The following is a 17,024-nucleotide window of genomic DNA, read 5'->3' as shown; positions in this document are numbered from 1 at the left end:
AGCAACATGACAGCAATTAATTCATAACTATAACAATTACACTGAATGTAAATGGATTAAATGCACTAGTCAAGAGACAGAGAGTTGTAGGATGTATAAGAAAATCAGATCTTTCAATATGCTGGCTACAAGTGACACATCCTATAAACAAAGACAAATATAGACTGAAAATGAAAGGATAAAAACATATATATCAAGAAATTTGAAATTTAGAAAAATGAGGAGGTAGTAGTATTAATCAATGGTAAAATAGACTTTAAGGTAAAAATCTAGCATAAGAGAAAAAGATGGACACTATATCATGATTAAAGGCTTAATTGAGCAAGAAGACATACCATAATAAATATCTATGATTCCAACAGAAGAGACTCAAAATACATAAATCAAGCTGTAATAGAACTGAAGAAAGAAATTGATAACTTCACAAAAATAATAGGTGATTTTAATGAACAACTTTCAATGAAAGACAAAATAACTAGAAAGAAACTCAGCAGGGACACAGAACAACTGAACAGCACAATCAACCAGCTTGACCTTATAGACATATACAGCCAATATATTTTTTTTTCACTTTTTGCAATATATATTTTTATATGTTGTAAATGTAAATGTGAGCAAATGGCATAATCAAAATGGACGTATTAGTATGTCATTGAAGATGACATAGAAGGACTTGGTGACAGATATTATTTACAACTCAGATTATTCAATAGGTTTTAAAGGGGCAGAAAATAATCACTCAATTTTGCTGTCCATTCATAAAGCTGTCAAAGTATCTGTAAGCCTTCAGTCCTGCACTGTTTCCACTCAGATGATCAGAGACATGAATATTTCTTTTACATCCAAGTGAGACTAAATCATGTGCACAAGAATACTCCAGACATTAAAACTTACAGAATAATGGAAAAGCTTTGCTGGAAGAAGGCAACAGAAGTCATCTGATTAAAAGTTTTTCGTAGTTTACAATGAAAAATAGGTTATGCACCTTAGACTTTTGGATACTAATATTTGCATAAAAGTGGATTAGCAAGCAAATAACATTAGCGGATATTCAAAACAGTGTCATAGTCCTGATCATTTGTTATTAAGATTCTAAAGAATTTGTTATCAAAACTAAACACAAAATTTAAGCTTTAGTTAATAAACTTTTACAACAGTTGTTAAGGGTAAGTAACGATATAAATCTACACATATTACTCATTTATTGAAGGCAGAGAGGAGCAAAGGAAACCAAAAAGGAATGTTGAGCATACAGCTTCCTTTAGATTAAACCTCATAACACCCTTAATGAAATCATCATATGGGAGGTTCACAGCACTTGCTGGCCAGTATCCCTATCTTGGAAAGCTGTCTATGATGGTCTTCAGTTTGACTCAGCAAAACAATGTAGTCATCAAAGGTAATCTTGCCATTCATATTGTATCTCTTTGCAGATTAATTCACTGCCAGAGGACTCATCCTAAATCTCATAGTTGTCAGGACCTTCTGTAACTCCTGAAGAGCCAGCATTCTACTTCTATTGCTGTCAAAACTGGTGAAATTTTGTCTCAAGTTCAATTACAGTCCAGAGTTCTTTAAACTCATTGAAACCCATGTGTCAGACATGTCTCTAACCAATATTGAAACTATAAACCAGTAAGTCTCCAGGTTAAAAGCTTTGTATCCTCCTAGAGTATCCAACTGTGTCAGACAGCTCTGCAACTCATCAGCATCTATTTGTGCTTCCTGTCCACTATAGCAGCAAAGCAACCGTACAGCAGATCTTGAGTTTCTCGGTGAAACCAAGAACTTCTTTGGCCCCTCCATACTTATCTGAGTAGAAGCCGCCACTCGCACCAGGGTGCCTGGGGTACCTTATGGTGCAGACTGCACTGCTGCCCTCACAAATATCTTTTTTTTTTTAACCATAAAAAGTCTTTTATCATGCTATACATTCTACAGAGTTCTGGTATGGTGCTGTGGGTTAATGTGCTGGACTTCCAATGTCGGTTTAAACCACAAGGTCAGTGGTTCAAGCTCACCAGTTACTACTCGGAAACCCTATACAGGGTTGCTCTGGGCCAGAATCAACTCCATGGAACTTAACAACAACAACAAAACAATTTATATGGGACATGTAAACCGATTTTGTATTTTCCATCCAGCAGCACTGTTAAGATTAGCTTCTAGTGCCTAGAGATTTAGAAATAGGCATTGATTAGCTTTCAAATAATGCCATGAGTAGTAAAATGTTGAATTTTTCTGCAGGTAAAATGAATCCTGTCAAATAATAATCAATAGCTAATTCATGTGTGTATTTGAGGAGATAATTCACATTTGGCAAGTAATAAACCAACAGAGATATTGAAATTAAGTGTCCTTACTAGTCTTGAGGAATCCTGGTGTGGCATTTTTGTAGTTGTTGTTGTTGGGTGTCATCGAGTCAGAACTGACTCATAGTGACACTATGCACAGCAGAACGAAACAATGTCCGATCCCGGGCCAACCTCACTAATGCTGCCACACTTGAGTCTGTCAATGCTGCCACCTGGCCAGTCCATCTCATTGGGGGTCTTTCTCTTTTTCTCTGACCCTCCATCTTGCCAAGCATAATATCCTTCTCCAGCGATTGTTCCCTCCTGACAATATGTCCAAAGTATGAGAGATGAAGTTTGGTCATCTTGGCCTCTAAGGAGCACTCTGGCTGCACTTCTTCCAAAACAGATCTATTGGTTCTTTTGGCAGCCCATGGCACTTTTAGTATTCTCCTCCAACACCATAATTCAAAGACATCAATTCTTCTATGATCTTCCTTATTCACTCTCCAGCTTTGGCATCCATATGAGGTTATTGAAAATACCATGGCTTGGGTCAGATGCACCTTAGCCCTCAAGCTGACATCTTTGATCTTCAACACTTTAAAAAGTTCCTGTGCAGCAGATTTGCCAAATGCAGTACGTCATCTGATCTCTTGACAGCTGCTTCCATGAGTGTTGATAGTTGATCCAAGAAGAATGAAGTCCTTGACAACTTCAATCTTTTCTCTGTTGATAAGAATGTTGTTTATTGGTCCAGTGGTAAGGATTTTTGTTTTCTTGACATCGAGATGTAATCCATATTGAAGGCTGTGCTCTTTGATCTTCATCAGTAAATGTTTTAAGTCCTCTTCACTTTCAGCAAGCAAGCTTGTATCATTTGCATATTGCAGGTTGTTAATGAGTCTTCCTTCAATCCTGATGCTACATTTTTCTTCATAGGACCCAGCTTCTCATATTATTTGCTCAGCATACAGGTTGAATAAGTATGGTGAAAGAACACAACCTTGTCGCACACCTTTCTTAATTTTAAACCATTCAGTGTTCCCATGTTCTGTTCAAGCAACTGCTTCTTGGTCTAGGTATAGATTTCGCATGACATTTTTAGACTGCTTTAACTACAAGGTTGGCAATTCAAACCCACAGCCACTCTTTGGGAATCCTATACAGGATCAATACAAGTTGGAACTGACTGGAAAGCACTTAACATCAACAACAACACAAGTCTTGAAAATCCACCACACACACTCCTAGAAACACCTTGGCTTTCAGTATTTATTAACACTATATATTCCAGCAAATAAAAACTGCTCTAAAGACAAATACATTCATGCTGTTTGATGTTCCATTTACAAAGACAGATCATCAATTTTCAAACTCATATTGAACATATTGTGAAGTCTGAGTAATAGCTTCAATGTAAAAAGGAATGACATCGTCCCAGAGATCACAAGCCTAAAGGAAGATCGTTGAGTAGCAGACCTACTCTTGTGATGAGGAGTTATGGGATTCCATGCATGTCATTTTGTCATTCTGTATTTCAGTTAATGCAAAGTGAAGAACTTGTTTTGTATGGTCTTCAAAGTCATTTCCAGTTCCAGCAACAGAAAATTTCAAAACCAATAAATTATATTTTTCAAGCATTTGGTTCATTCTCAATATTTATCTTGTTGTTTATATATTTTAGTGCTATTGCCCATACAATTAAGGAGCCATGAAGGTGTCATGGGTTATGCATTGGGCTGCTAGACAAATCCACCAGGCACTCAAAATGCACAGTGGCCACAAAAATGGAATAGAGTATGTAAGGTGGCACAGGGCTGAGTAACATTTCTTTCTGTTGTATTTGGGGCCACCATAAATTATAGTCTACTTGATGACAACTAATAAAACCAGTATGTAGACAAAAAATGTTGAAGATCAAATTGTGGAACAGATTTTCAATTGTCTATATTAAAGTTCAGGTTGAAGCTGAAGAAAATTAAAAGAAATCCATGAAAGCCTGCAAAGACTATGTGGGAAATATGTCTGACTTTCCCTGTGTTCACAAGGAAGAAAGAAAATCATACTCAAAATCAGCACAAGGCTTCTTCCTATGAAGTGGAGGTCAGGCATGCTTCTACCCTACAACCTTCTTTATTCTGTTCTGACACCAACCATTTCTTCCTCAGCACTCTGACATCTGGGTTTGATAATCCATAGCGATGGTCATACAAAACTCATAACAATTTTCATGATTATGATGTTTATTAGGGAAGTGAGCAGGGTACAATTCAGGATTAAAATCAACTCAGGATGCAGCAGTTCTCCACTCAGGAATGCCTCTTGTCTGCCATACTGCAGACACATCTCACTCTTGTTTTCAGCTTCTCAGCCATGTGGTCTGTCTTCTTTGAGCAAGTGTTACAAAGTTCTTTTGCCTAGTCTGTGAATGCCCAAAGGAAACATTCTGCAAAGTAATCTCCTGTCTGTAGGCATTCAGCTTTATTCAGTCCAAGAGCATCAAGCTGTCCATCTCTCCATGCTATTGCCTCTGTTGCCACCTCTTGTTGGTGTCTCTATCAGTGCCTCTCAGTTCCTATTTCTCTAGGTAGTGATCTCATGTGTCACTCATGTTTTTCCTTCTTGATGGTCCTGGGATCTTTGGTTTCTGCTATGAGATGGTTCCTTTTAAACTTAGGTGGAGGACAAAACTAACAAATTCCAGTCTTAGAGTCCAGTATACCTTATTTTCATGGTCCCACTCAATTACTGGATTGGTGTGGCACTGTGGTTTAATGCATGACACAGAAAAGTCATTTGAACCACAAGATTGGTGGTTCAAGCTCCTCAGAAACCCTATATGGAGTTGCTGTTAGTTGTAATTGACTCAGCGGCACATAACAATAACAACAACCAAATTACTTGGTAGGAATTAAAAAGACTTTGGATAGAAAAGCCATATTTAAAAAAGACTTTGAATAGAAAAGCCAAATTAAGAAGTATGTTTCAGGCTATCCCCTGGCTTTTCTAGCCACTGTAATTCATAAATAAAATATTAATTACTTCCACCTTTCACTTACACATCTTCTACAATTACAGTTTTGATGGACACAATTAATCCTGCTAACAATTACTCACAACTGAAATCATAGAATCTTATTAGACTCTTCCCCTACTCTCTCATCAAATCGTCTGGAAAAGAAAAAACATTTCCATTGGTATGCTTGTCCCAGCATTCTGAGACTAAGTACACCTATGAAAGCTTATAAGCCAGTCACTTCATATCAGATATTCTCTTTGATATCCCATGAGAGTAAAGTTTTACTAAAGGTAATACAGGCTGCAAGCATATATTGACAGAGAACTTCCAGAGGTTCAAGTCGGATTCAGAAGAGGCCATGGAATGAAGGATATCATTGCTGATGTCTGATGGATCTTGGGTGAAAGCAGAGAATAGCAGAAAGATGTTTACCTATTCTTTATTGACTATACAAAGGCTTCCGATTGTGTGGATCATGACAAGCTATGGACAACATTGTGAAGTATGAGTATTCCAAAACACTTAGTTGTGCTCGTGAGGAATCTGTACCTGGACCAAGAGGCAGATGTGTGAACAGAACATGGGAACAATGAATGGTTTAAAATTAAGACAGGTGTGTGACCATACTTATTAAACCTGTATGCTGAGCAAATAATCTGAAAAGCTGGGTTATATGAAGAAAAACATGGCATCAGGACTGAAGGAAGACTCATTAACAATCTGTGATATGCAGATGATGCAACCTTGCTTGTTGAAAGTGAAGAGGACTTAAAACATTTACTGATGAAGATCAAAGAACACAGCCTTCGGTATGGATTACATCTCAATGTCAAGAAAACAAAAATCCTCACTATTGGACAGTAAACAACATTCTTATCAATGGAGAAAAGATTGAAGTTGTCAAGGACTTCTTTCTTCTTGGATCAACAATCAACAATCATGGAAGCAGCAGTCAAGAAATCAAACAACGTATTGCATTAGGCAAATCTGCTTCACAAGACCTTTTTTAAAGTGTTGAAGAGCAAAGATGTCAGCTTGAATACTAAGGTGAGCCTGACCCAAGCCATGGTATTTTCAATAACATTGTATGCATGCAAAAGCAGTACAGTGAATAAGGAAGACTATAGGAAAAAATGATGCTTTCGAGGAGAATATTGAAAGTGCCATGGGTTGCCAAAAGATCCATAAATCAATTTTGGAAGAAGTGCAGCATAGTACTCCTTGGAGGCCAAGATGGCCAAACTTCATCTCTCATACTTTGGACATATTTTTAGGAGGGACTGTTGCTGGAGAAGGATATCATATTTGGTAAGGTGGAGGGTTGGAGAAAAAGAGGATGTCCCACAACGAGATAGATTGGCCAGGTAGCAGCATTGATGGACTCAAGTGTGGCAACAGTAGTGAGGTTGGCCCCGGATTGGGCAGTGTTTCGTTCTGCTGTGCATAATGTTGCTATGGGTTGGTACCGACTCAATGGCCTCTAACAACAAATCAACCCTGTTGGACTCCTGGTGTGGCACTAAAAGTTCAGCACTAGACTGTGAACTACAAGGTGAATAGTTCGAAGCCATCAGCTGTTCCGCAGAAACCCTATGAGTCAGAACTAACTTGATGGCACTTAACAACAAACCACACCAACCCAGTTACTTATGAGTCAAGCATGTTCCGTGATTTGAAAAATCTTTCATTCTGATTGGAATTTTGAGCAAATACATCCATAAACAAAAGCCCAGTCCATCAAATTGTAGCAGTTTGCTTGCTCACAATATCAAACTTCTTAAATTTTCATCTGATCAACTCAGCCCTAGCCATCCATGTTAGGTCAGATAAGTACCAACTGCAATTTTATGGGAGTTCACATACAACTCCCTGCACTTCAGGTCAGCTAGTGTCTTCACTGTCAGCCCTAGCTCCCAGGGGCTAGGTCACCACCCATGGGTTCAGAAGTCTGTACAACTCCCTAAACTTCAGACCAGCCAGCCATCCTTTACTTTTTTCTCTCTTTCATTCAAAGGTCAGCGGGTGTCATTGGAATATGCCCAAATTCAGTCCATCTTTTCACTTCTACATTTCCCCCACTTCCACTCAGCAAATAGCCCAAGTGGTTGCCAGTGAGCATGCTAGATTGCTCACTAGTTCCCTTTAACTTTCAGTAGAAGGGGGATTTTCTCTTTCTTGCCTTGATGCCTCCACAGCAAACATTTTGCTTGAATATTAAAAAGTCGTGAACGGTACCCTTTTTCCTTCTTCTTTTTGCAGTTCCCATTAAATCATAAATCTCCTGTCCTCTCAGAAGTTCTGGGTGGGTTTTCATCTCTTCTTAAATGCAAATGTACCAACTCTGATGGTTCAGGGCAGAGCTCAGGATTCCAACTAAGGCCCCATCCTCTACAAAGACTTAAAACAAAGCAGCTTGTTTCTGGGCAAATTCTAGGTCCAATTTTAGGAAATCCATACAAGTACAGGCTGAAAGTGGGCTTACGAACTCTCTGTAATCATAACACAGTATTAATTTTATCACACATGTATGCCTATTTTACAATAGTAGAAAGGAGAAACCAGCCTCCATAAGGCAGTCAAACACATGGACCTTTTAAACACTCAAGTTCATTCTATTTTCCTCCATCCTTAAACTAATCCCATTTATATGCATATGGTCTTGGGCCTCTGGCAGGGTAGACCCAGTCGGCCCTGGATCCAACATGACATCTGCTCCAGGCAATTCCAGAAGCTGCTTTTCTGCCCTCAATTTAAGCACATTATCCTATATTCCTTTCAACCATTGCAAGTAACAAAATGCAAAGTAACCATCTAAAAAAAAAAAACAACAACTTTCACTTTCCATGCCCCTTGGCTCCTTTCCTTATAAAATATCAAGTTTCCATGAATTTAGAGCCATTGCAATGAATCCTGCTACTGATGCCAGCAGCAAAAACCATATAGGACCCATGTCTGACTTCCCCTGGCTTTACAAGGAGGAAAGAGAATCATACTCAAAATCAGCCCAAGGCTGATTCCTATGAAGTGGAGTCAGGCATTCTCCCACCCTACAACTTTCTTTACCCTATTTGGACACCAATCATTCCTCCCATAGCACTCTGCTTCACATCTGAGTTCAGTAATCCATTGCAATGGGCATACAGAACTCATAACAAAACTCATGATTATGGTGTTTATTGGAGAAGTAAACAGGGTGCAATTCGGCATTAAAACCAACTCAGGATGCAGCAGTTCTCCAGTCAGGAATGCCTCTTGCCTGCCATACTGCAGGCACATCTCACTCTTGTTTTGCGCCTCTCAGCCATGCGGTCCCTTGGTATCTGCTCTGTTTGAGCAAGTGTTACAAAGTTATTTTAGCCAGTCTCAGAATGCCCAAAGGGAACATTCTGCAAGCCAGTCTTCTGCTTGTAGGCACTCAACTTTATTCAGCTTACTGGGTTGAGAGATTGAAGCTACTCTGTCTTTCCATGTCATGCCAACAGCCTCTGGCTGTTGCCTCTTGCGACTGCCTCTGTAGTTGTTGTTTCTCTAGGTAGGGACCTCACGTGTCACTCATGCTCTTCTTTCTTGATGGCCCTGGTATCTTCTGTCTCTGCTTCTGAGATGACTCATTTTAAACCTAGGTGGATGGCAAAACTAAACAATCCCAGCCTTAAAGTCTGTGTACCTTATTTGAATAGTCCCACCAAGGAGCTCTGGTAGCGTAGTGGTTACGAATTGGGCTGAGACCCGCAAGGTCAGCAGTTGGAAACTACCAGCCGCTCTGCGGGAGAAAGATGAGGCTTTCTGCTCCCGTAAAGATTTACAGCCTCGGAAACCCTGTTCAGGGTCGCTATGGGTCGAAACCGACTCGACGGCATTTAACAACAACAACAACAACAACCTAATTACTTGGTGGGAATTAAGAAGACTGGATAGAAAAACCTTATCAAGTAAATTTAAGGCACCACAGAACCAAAATATGATCTTGAATATAGATGTTGTTGTTATGTGCCATGGAGTCGGTTCTGACTCATAGCGACCCTGTACAGGGTTTCCAAGGCTGTAAATCTTTATGGGAGCAGAATGCCTCATCTTTCTCCTGTGGAACAGCTGGTAGTTTCGAACTGCTGACCCTGTGGTTGGCAGCCCAATTCGTAACTACTACGCATAGAGGCTACCTGAATATAGAGATCATCTCAAAAACATATTTGATATACTAGACACTAACGATAGAATACCAGAGGAGCTGAGATATGAAATCAATAATATCATATGTGAAGAGAGGAAAAGGTTACTGAAAAGACAGAAAAGAAGAAAAGATAAAAATGGATGGCAGAAGAGACTCTAAAACTTGCTCTTGAATATAGAGATGCTAAGGCGAATGAAGGAGTCCTGGTGTGGCTCTGTGGGTTAATGCGCCAGACTGCAAAGCCATTTGAACTGCAAGGTTGGCTGTTCAAGCTCACCAGCTGCTCCTTGGAAACCCTATACAGGTTCTCTGTGGGTCAGAACCAACTTGATGGCACTTAACAAGATGATTGGAAGAAATATACTAAAAAATTCAAAGGGCAGCTCAAGAAGACAAAGTAAATTATTATGATGAAATTTTCAAAGTGATGGAATAAAATTGAAATGTTCCAACACATGGATGCAACAGTGGTAACGCTCACTTGCCTAGATTAAGAAATTTGAAAAACAGGTAACTGGCCAATGGAACAGATGGAATCCTTATTTTTCTCATTCCAAAGAAATGATGCAACAGAATGTGAAAATCATCTAATAATATCACTAATATCACATGCAAACAATATTTTGCTTAGAATAATTTAAAAATTGATGCAGCAGTATGGGAGCTGTTAGAAATTGAAGTCAGATTCAGAAGAAAGAATATGGGATGAGGGGTATCATTGCTGATTTCAGATGTACTTTAGCTGAAAGTAGAGATTACTAGAAATATGTTTACTTCTGTTTTATTGACTATGTAAAGGAATTTGACTATGTGGATTATTAAAAAAAAAATTATGGATAACATTGTAAAGAGAAGGTATTTCCAAAACACTTGATTGTACACACGAGGAACCTGCACATAGATCAAAAGGCAGTCCTTTGAACAGAACAGGAGGATATTCAATGGTTTAAAATCAACAAAGGTATACTCCAGGATTGTAGCCTTTCACCATATTTGTTCAATCTGTATTCTGAGCAAATGGACTGAAAAAATGGATGATAGGACTGAAAAAATAGATGACTGAAAAAATGGATGACATTGAGATTGGTGGAAGATTGTGATGTGCAGATTACACTACCTTCCTTTCTGTTAGTGAAGAGGGCTTAAAATACTTACTGAAGAAGATCGAAGATTATAGCTTTTAGTATGGATTGTACCTTAATGTAAAAAAATGAAAAATCTCACAACTGGTCGAATAAATAACATCATGATAAACTGAGAAACCTTGATGATGTCAAATATTTAATTTAACTTTTATCCACAGTCAACATTCATGGAAGTAGCAACCAAGAAATCAAATGTGGCACTGCATTAGCTAAATGTGATACAAAGGATACTTAAACAACAACAACAACAGAGCCAAAATATCAGTTTGAGGAATAAGGTGTGCCTGACTCAAACTATGTTATTTTCATTCTCTTCATATGCATCTGGAGACTTGGTGTGGCACTGTAGGATAAACACTGGACTATGAACTGCAATTTCAGCAGTTCAAACCCACCAGCTATTTCTCAGAAACATTATACATAGTTGCTATGAGTTGGAGAAAAATTGATGCCTTTGAAATATGGTGTTGGCGACGAATACTGAGAATAGTATGGACTGCCGGAAGAAGGAACATCTCTGTTTTGGAAGAAATATTGTGGGTTTGCTCTTTCAGAAGTGAGGATGGCAAGACTTTTTTTCTCCTACTTTTGACATGTTATTAGGAAGGACCAATCCCTGGAGAAGAACATCCTATTTATGTCAATGAAAAAGAAGAACCCCAACAAGATGGATTCACACAGTGGCAACAAGAGGCTCAAAAATAACAGTTCTGAGGATGGCCTAGGATCAGGCAGAGTTTTATTCTGTTGTACATAGGGTCATTATGAGTCAGAACTGACTTGACAGCACCTAAAAACAAACAAACAAACAAATGATGTAGCCAAGGGGTCCTGGTGGCTCAGTGTTTAAAACACTTGCCTGGAGAAACAAGTGATAGTATGCTTCTGTATATATTTGTTGTTGTTAGCTGCCCTGAACTCGATGGGGGAAGTTCTGTTCTGTCCTTTAGGGGTGCTATGACTTGTAGTTGACCCTGTGGCAGTGAGTCTGGGTTTAGTATGACCTTGTCATTATCAGGGACAAAAGAAAAAAGCAAAGTTGTTTTGTGTGTAATTGCATTGAAATTTTATACCATAACAGTTGAAATGAGAATTGTTACTTATTTAAAGAGGCATTTTAAAGACTAATTTAATGATACATACTTGGCTAATTATAGGTCTGAAAAATAATATGAGAGCTTAATTTGGAAAAATCCTTTATTTCTTTGTAACCCATATGAGAATCTATTATGGCAGTTTTGTGCTGAATGAATAGGTTAGTATGGGTGGCAGGGAGGATAGGATGCTTGCGTTTACCCAGAGGCCTTTCCATTTTCTAAAATTGATCTTCTCAGTTGCCATAAATTAAGTTTAATTTAAATCATTTGGTATCAACTATCTAAAAACCTTAACTAAATTGAAAGGAGAAAGAAAGAAAAAATAAAGAAAATGAGAGCTGGAAAAAATAGGAAAAAGTTGAAAACCTTCTCTAAAACAAATAAACAAAAAACCAAACTGAAATCATGAAGCTCTTAAGGCAATTGTGCTAGTAATTTAGGTTGTTACTCATGCAACAGTCAAACTCCAAATTACAAAGTGTTCTTTGAACAACACCCTGCCTCAGATCTTTCCCCCTTGGCTCTGCCACTTACTTCCAGAAAGACCTAAAATAACCCTCAAGGATATTTAGAAGGGAGACAATTGACAGGCCTGGTAAAATGAGAAGAAAATGAAAAAGAGGTAGAGAGAACTGTGCATAGTGTCACAGAAGATTTGAAGGGAGAGAAACACTGAGAGGTACAGCATAACTGGACAAAGGAAAATAGATTTAGGTTCATATTAGGTATCCATAGGTTGACATCTGGAATATTCTAGAGAAGTTAGAAAAGAGAAGGAACATTAGTTGCTTATGAATCACATGAATTTTTCCTAGAGATAAATTACAGGTCTTAGAAATCCAGAAATTAATTGAAGTTAGCATCATTATTTTTTTCTAGCAATGAGCAGTTTTATTTTGACTTCTTTATGGCATGTAAATAACATCATAGGTTTTAACTAGTTTTAAGTCAAAAAGACATTATTAAGATACTGTAAAACTCTGTAAGGGCTTGAAAATGAAATCATTTGTCATTTTAGTTGGAGACTTACTAGTGTTTGTATGGTATTAAAAACCTAAGTTAAAACACCTGTATTTGGCATTTTGAATTAAAAATAATATTTTATTTTTAAAGCAATGTTATAATGGAGGTGGTGGTATGTATGCTGTGGATTTGGTTCTGACTCATAGCAAGGCTGCATAGGGTTTCAGAGGCTCTAAATCTTCATGGTAGCAGAAAGCCTTATCTTTCTCTCTTGGAATGTCTGGTAGATTGGAGCTGTTGATCTTGAGGCCTGCAGACCGACTAGTAACCACATTTAAATACAATGGCTTGGCATTGGCAATTTATGAATAGACTAGAATAATTTAAGACTGTAAAGCAAATCCTGTCTTTATGACCATTGTTAATTATTCAGTGAGACAAAAACCTTGGTAAGGAAAAAAAACTTAACACTAAGACAATTTTCTTCAAAGGCACCAAAGTACTTAAATAACACCCACTCTAGTAAGAACAACCATTATACTATTGAAAAATCATTGGAGTAAAACTTTTTAATAGGTTCCCACAGGCCTTCCTGGATCTTCTGTTGTTATTGTAATTAGGTACCATCGAGAGACAATTTCCGATTCATAGCGACCCTATGCATAACAGACTAACACACTACAAGGTCCTGTGCCATCTTCACAATTGTTATGTTTGAGGTCTTGTTGCTGTCACCATGTCAATCTGCATCATGGGGTGTCTTTTTTTTTGCTGACTCGTCACTTTTCCAAGCACCATGTCTTACTCCAGGGACTATTCTCACCTGATAGTAAGTCCAAAATACAAGAGATGAAGTTTCGCTATTCTCACTTTTAAGGAACATTCTGACTGATTTGTTTGATCTTCAGGCATTCCCTGGTACTTTGAATATTCTTCATCAATACCATAATTCAAATGCATTGATTATTTTATTGTCTTCCTTATTCACTGTCTAACATTCACATGTTTCTGCGATGACTGAAAATACCATGGCTTGGGTCAGGCACACCTTAGTCCTCTAAGTGACATATTTGCTTGTGAACACTTGGGCAGCAGATTTACCTAATGCATTATTTGAATCTTGATTGCTCCTTCCATGAGTGCTAATTGTGGATTCAAGAAAATTGAAGTTTTTGACAATTTTAATAATTTCTCCATTTATTATTATGTTATTTATCGATTCAGTTGTGAGGAGTTTCATTTTCTTTACATTGAGGTGAAATCCATACTGATGGCAATAGTCTTAGATCTTCATTAGTTAGTATCTCAATTCCTCTGCTTTCAGCAAGCAAGATTGTGTTATCTGCATATTACAGGTTGTTAATAACGTTTCCTCAAATCCTGATGTTACATTCTACTTCAAATAATACAGCTTTTCTTATAAAATTCTCAACAGACAGATTGAGTAAGTATGGTGACAGAATACAACCCTGCCATGCATGTTTCTTTACTTAAACCATTCAGTATCCCCTTGTTCTATTAGAATAATTGCCTTAATTAAGTGCTCTGGAACACCCACTCTTGCAATATTGTCCATAGTTTGTAATGATTCACATGGTAGAATGCCTTTACATAGTCAATCAAAACAAACTTCTGTCTGGTATTCTCGGCTTTCATCCAAGATCTATGTGACATTAGCAGGGATATTCCTTGTTCCATGTCCTCTTCTAAATCTGGTTGAATTTGTGGCAGCTCCTTGATGATGTACTGCTGCAACCATTTTGGAATTTTTTCAGAAATTTTTAATTGAATGTTATCTTAAGGATATTGTTCGATGATTACCATGTTCCTTTGTGTCACCTTTCTTTGGAATAGGTCCTCTTTTAGCCTATTTGAATTGGTATATATAATAGGAAATGCTTTGGTTATCTTTAAAAGAGGTCACTGTGGCAAATATTGTTAATTGCTTTTCAATATTTAGTGTTCAATATACCTGAATTTTTTTTTTTTAATGCTGCAATATCACCAGACAAATATCTTCTTCCCAGCCTCCTTCCCAGCCTCCTTTGACCATTTGACATAGTTCAAATGAAACGTAAGTGACAATCTACTATTGGGCTGCTAACTGAAAAGTTGGAGGTTGGAATCCACTAGCTGCTCTTAGGGGGAAAAGATGATGTAATTTGTTTCCATAAAAATATATAGCCTCAGAAACCATGTGGGTCAGTTCTATTGTCCTGTAGAGTCACTATGAGTCAGAATCTATAGTTGTTAGGTGCCATTGAGGTGGATCTGACTCATAGTGACCCTATTCACAACAGAACAAAACAATCCAGTCCTACATCATCCTCACAAACTTTGTTAGGCTGGAATCCACTGCTGCTGCCATTGTGCCAATCCATCACCTTTTTTGATGACCCTCCACTTTACCAAACATGATGTGCTTCACCACAAACATCCCCACTTTCACTTCTTAGAGCAGTGCACTGTAAACATAAACACATAAATTATATTTAAAAAATGTATCCACTCTGGCTTCCCAGAGATTATACATTGTGAACATTTTGGCATACTTCCTTTCAGTATCTGTGTGTGCATGTGTATGTTGTTGTTAAGTATTCTTGAGTCAATTCCAACACATAACAACTCTGTATAGGAGCTCTGGTAGCGTAGTGGTTATGAATCGGGCTGCGAACCTTAAGGTCAGCAGTTCGAAACTACCAGCCGCTCCGCGGGAGAAAGATGAGGCTTTTTACTCCCGTAAAGATTTACACCCTCGGAAGCCCTGTACAGGGTCGCTATGGGTCGGAACCGACTCGATGGTACTTAACAACAACAACAACAACATAGGGTTTCCAGTGTGCACCTGGTGGAGTTGAACCACTGACCTTGTGGATAGCTGTCCAGTTCTTATCCTACAGCACCATACCAGGACTCCATATATATAATTGGCATATTGTCATTTATACCAAATATATATATATAGTTGTTGTTGTTGTTAAGTGCCATCGAGTTGGTTCCAACCCATAGCGACCCTGTATAGGGTTTCCAAGGAGCAGTTGGTGAACTTGAACTACTGGCCTTGCAGTTCAAACAGTTTTGCAGTCTGACGCATTAACCCATAGTGCCACACCAGTATATACATATATATATATATATATGTTACAGACTGCAGGTATTGGGGTGCTGAGGACCAGTGTCATGGACGAAAATTCCAGCACGTGGCCGCGCTCTGACCTGCTGGCCAGAGACCCTGTGGGCTCAAGGAAGTAACCTCTGGAGGTCCCGGGTCATTGGCTGTTACGAACTCACTGTGGGGCTAGCTCTGTCTAATTCTCTTTAGTCCTGTTAACTCACTCTATGCTTCAAACCCCTGTAATTGCAGCTTCTGAGAAAATGGTTTCTTAATGTGCCTCTCTCAATGTCTCCACTGTGTTAGCAGTGTGTAAGGTTCTAGGAGCAAATCTCTCTGAGGAACAGACTCTGGCCACTGGGCAAACTCATCCAAACTGTTCTTAATCAAATTATTTAGTTATGTTTGATATTAACTTACTACATAGGCCTTGATACCCATGGACAAATATTAAACTGCTCCTAAAGCCGAGACTGTAAAAAGTTCCAAAAACAAGTGTGCTAAGAAGCTCTGGAGACAAGTTTCTGGGGCTTTATCTAAAGAACAATAGCATCAGCCTTCCCAGATAGCCTTCAGGTGCAAACCATTCACCTAGGCACCTCGCTTCCTCCTGCAAACCTGGCCCAGCCAGCCAACACAGCCGGACTCCTCCCAAACCTTTTCACCTTCCCCCATTCGAGATTAGGTGCTATAGGTATGTTAATTAGCCTGGAGAAACCGAGTTGCTGCCCTGGGATTCGAACCTGAAAAATACCATATAGTAATTTGCTTGAATTTCTGGAAAATTAAGGATGTTAGATTATCAAGACAATTTGTGATGTATGTCGTAGAATTCGTACATGTAAATCCTTGTGTCCTGTGTTGAACAGTTAATCACATTTCACTTCTGTACCCCGTCTTTTTGTGTATTCTTTATCTGTTGCTGTCGCCACCAGATCTCCCTCCTTCGTGAACCGAACCCCCACGTCGAGGCTGGCCCCTGACATATATATATAGTTGTTAAATGCCGTCAAGTTGCTTCCAACTTATATCAACCCTGTATTGATTTTCTGAGGAGCAACTGGTTTGTTTGAATTGCCAACAATGTGGTTCACAGTCCAGTGCTGATCCTATAATGCCACACCAGGCTGTAAATCTTTACGGGAGCAGAACGCCTCATCTTTCTCCCGCGAAACAGCTGGTAGTTTCGAACTGCTGACCTTGCGGTTCACAGCCCGATT

At 38.6% G+C, this 17,024-nt stretch overlaps 1 pseudogene; it reads right to left on the bottom strand.

Annotated features, from left to right (window-relative positions):
• Nucleotides 1–1,334: 1,334 nt before the first annotated feature.
• On the bottom strand, nucleotides 1,335–16,479 carry LOC102812796 (annotated as a pseudogene).
• Nucleotides 16,480–17,024: the final 545 nt, after the last annotated feature.

This window comes from Chrysochloris asiatica, unplaced genomic scaffold (assembly GCF_000296735.1).
Source record: "Chrysochloris asiatica unplaced genomic scaffold, ChrAsi1.0 scaffold00091, whole genome shotgun sequence".
NCBI lineage: Eukaryota > Metazoa > Chordata > Mammalia > Afrosoricida > Chrysochloridae > Chrysochloris > Chrysochloris asiatica.
This window is presented reverse-complemented; position numbering and strand designations above follow the sequence as displayed.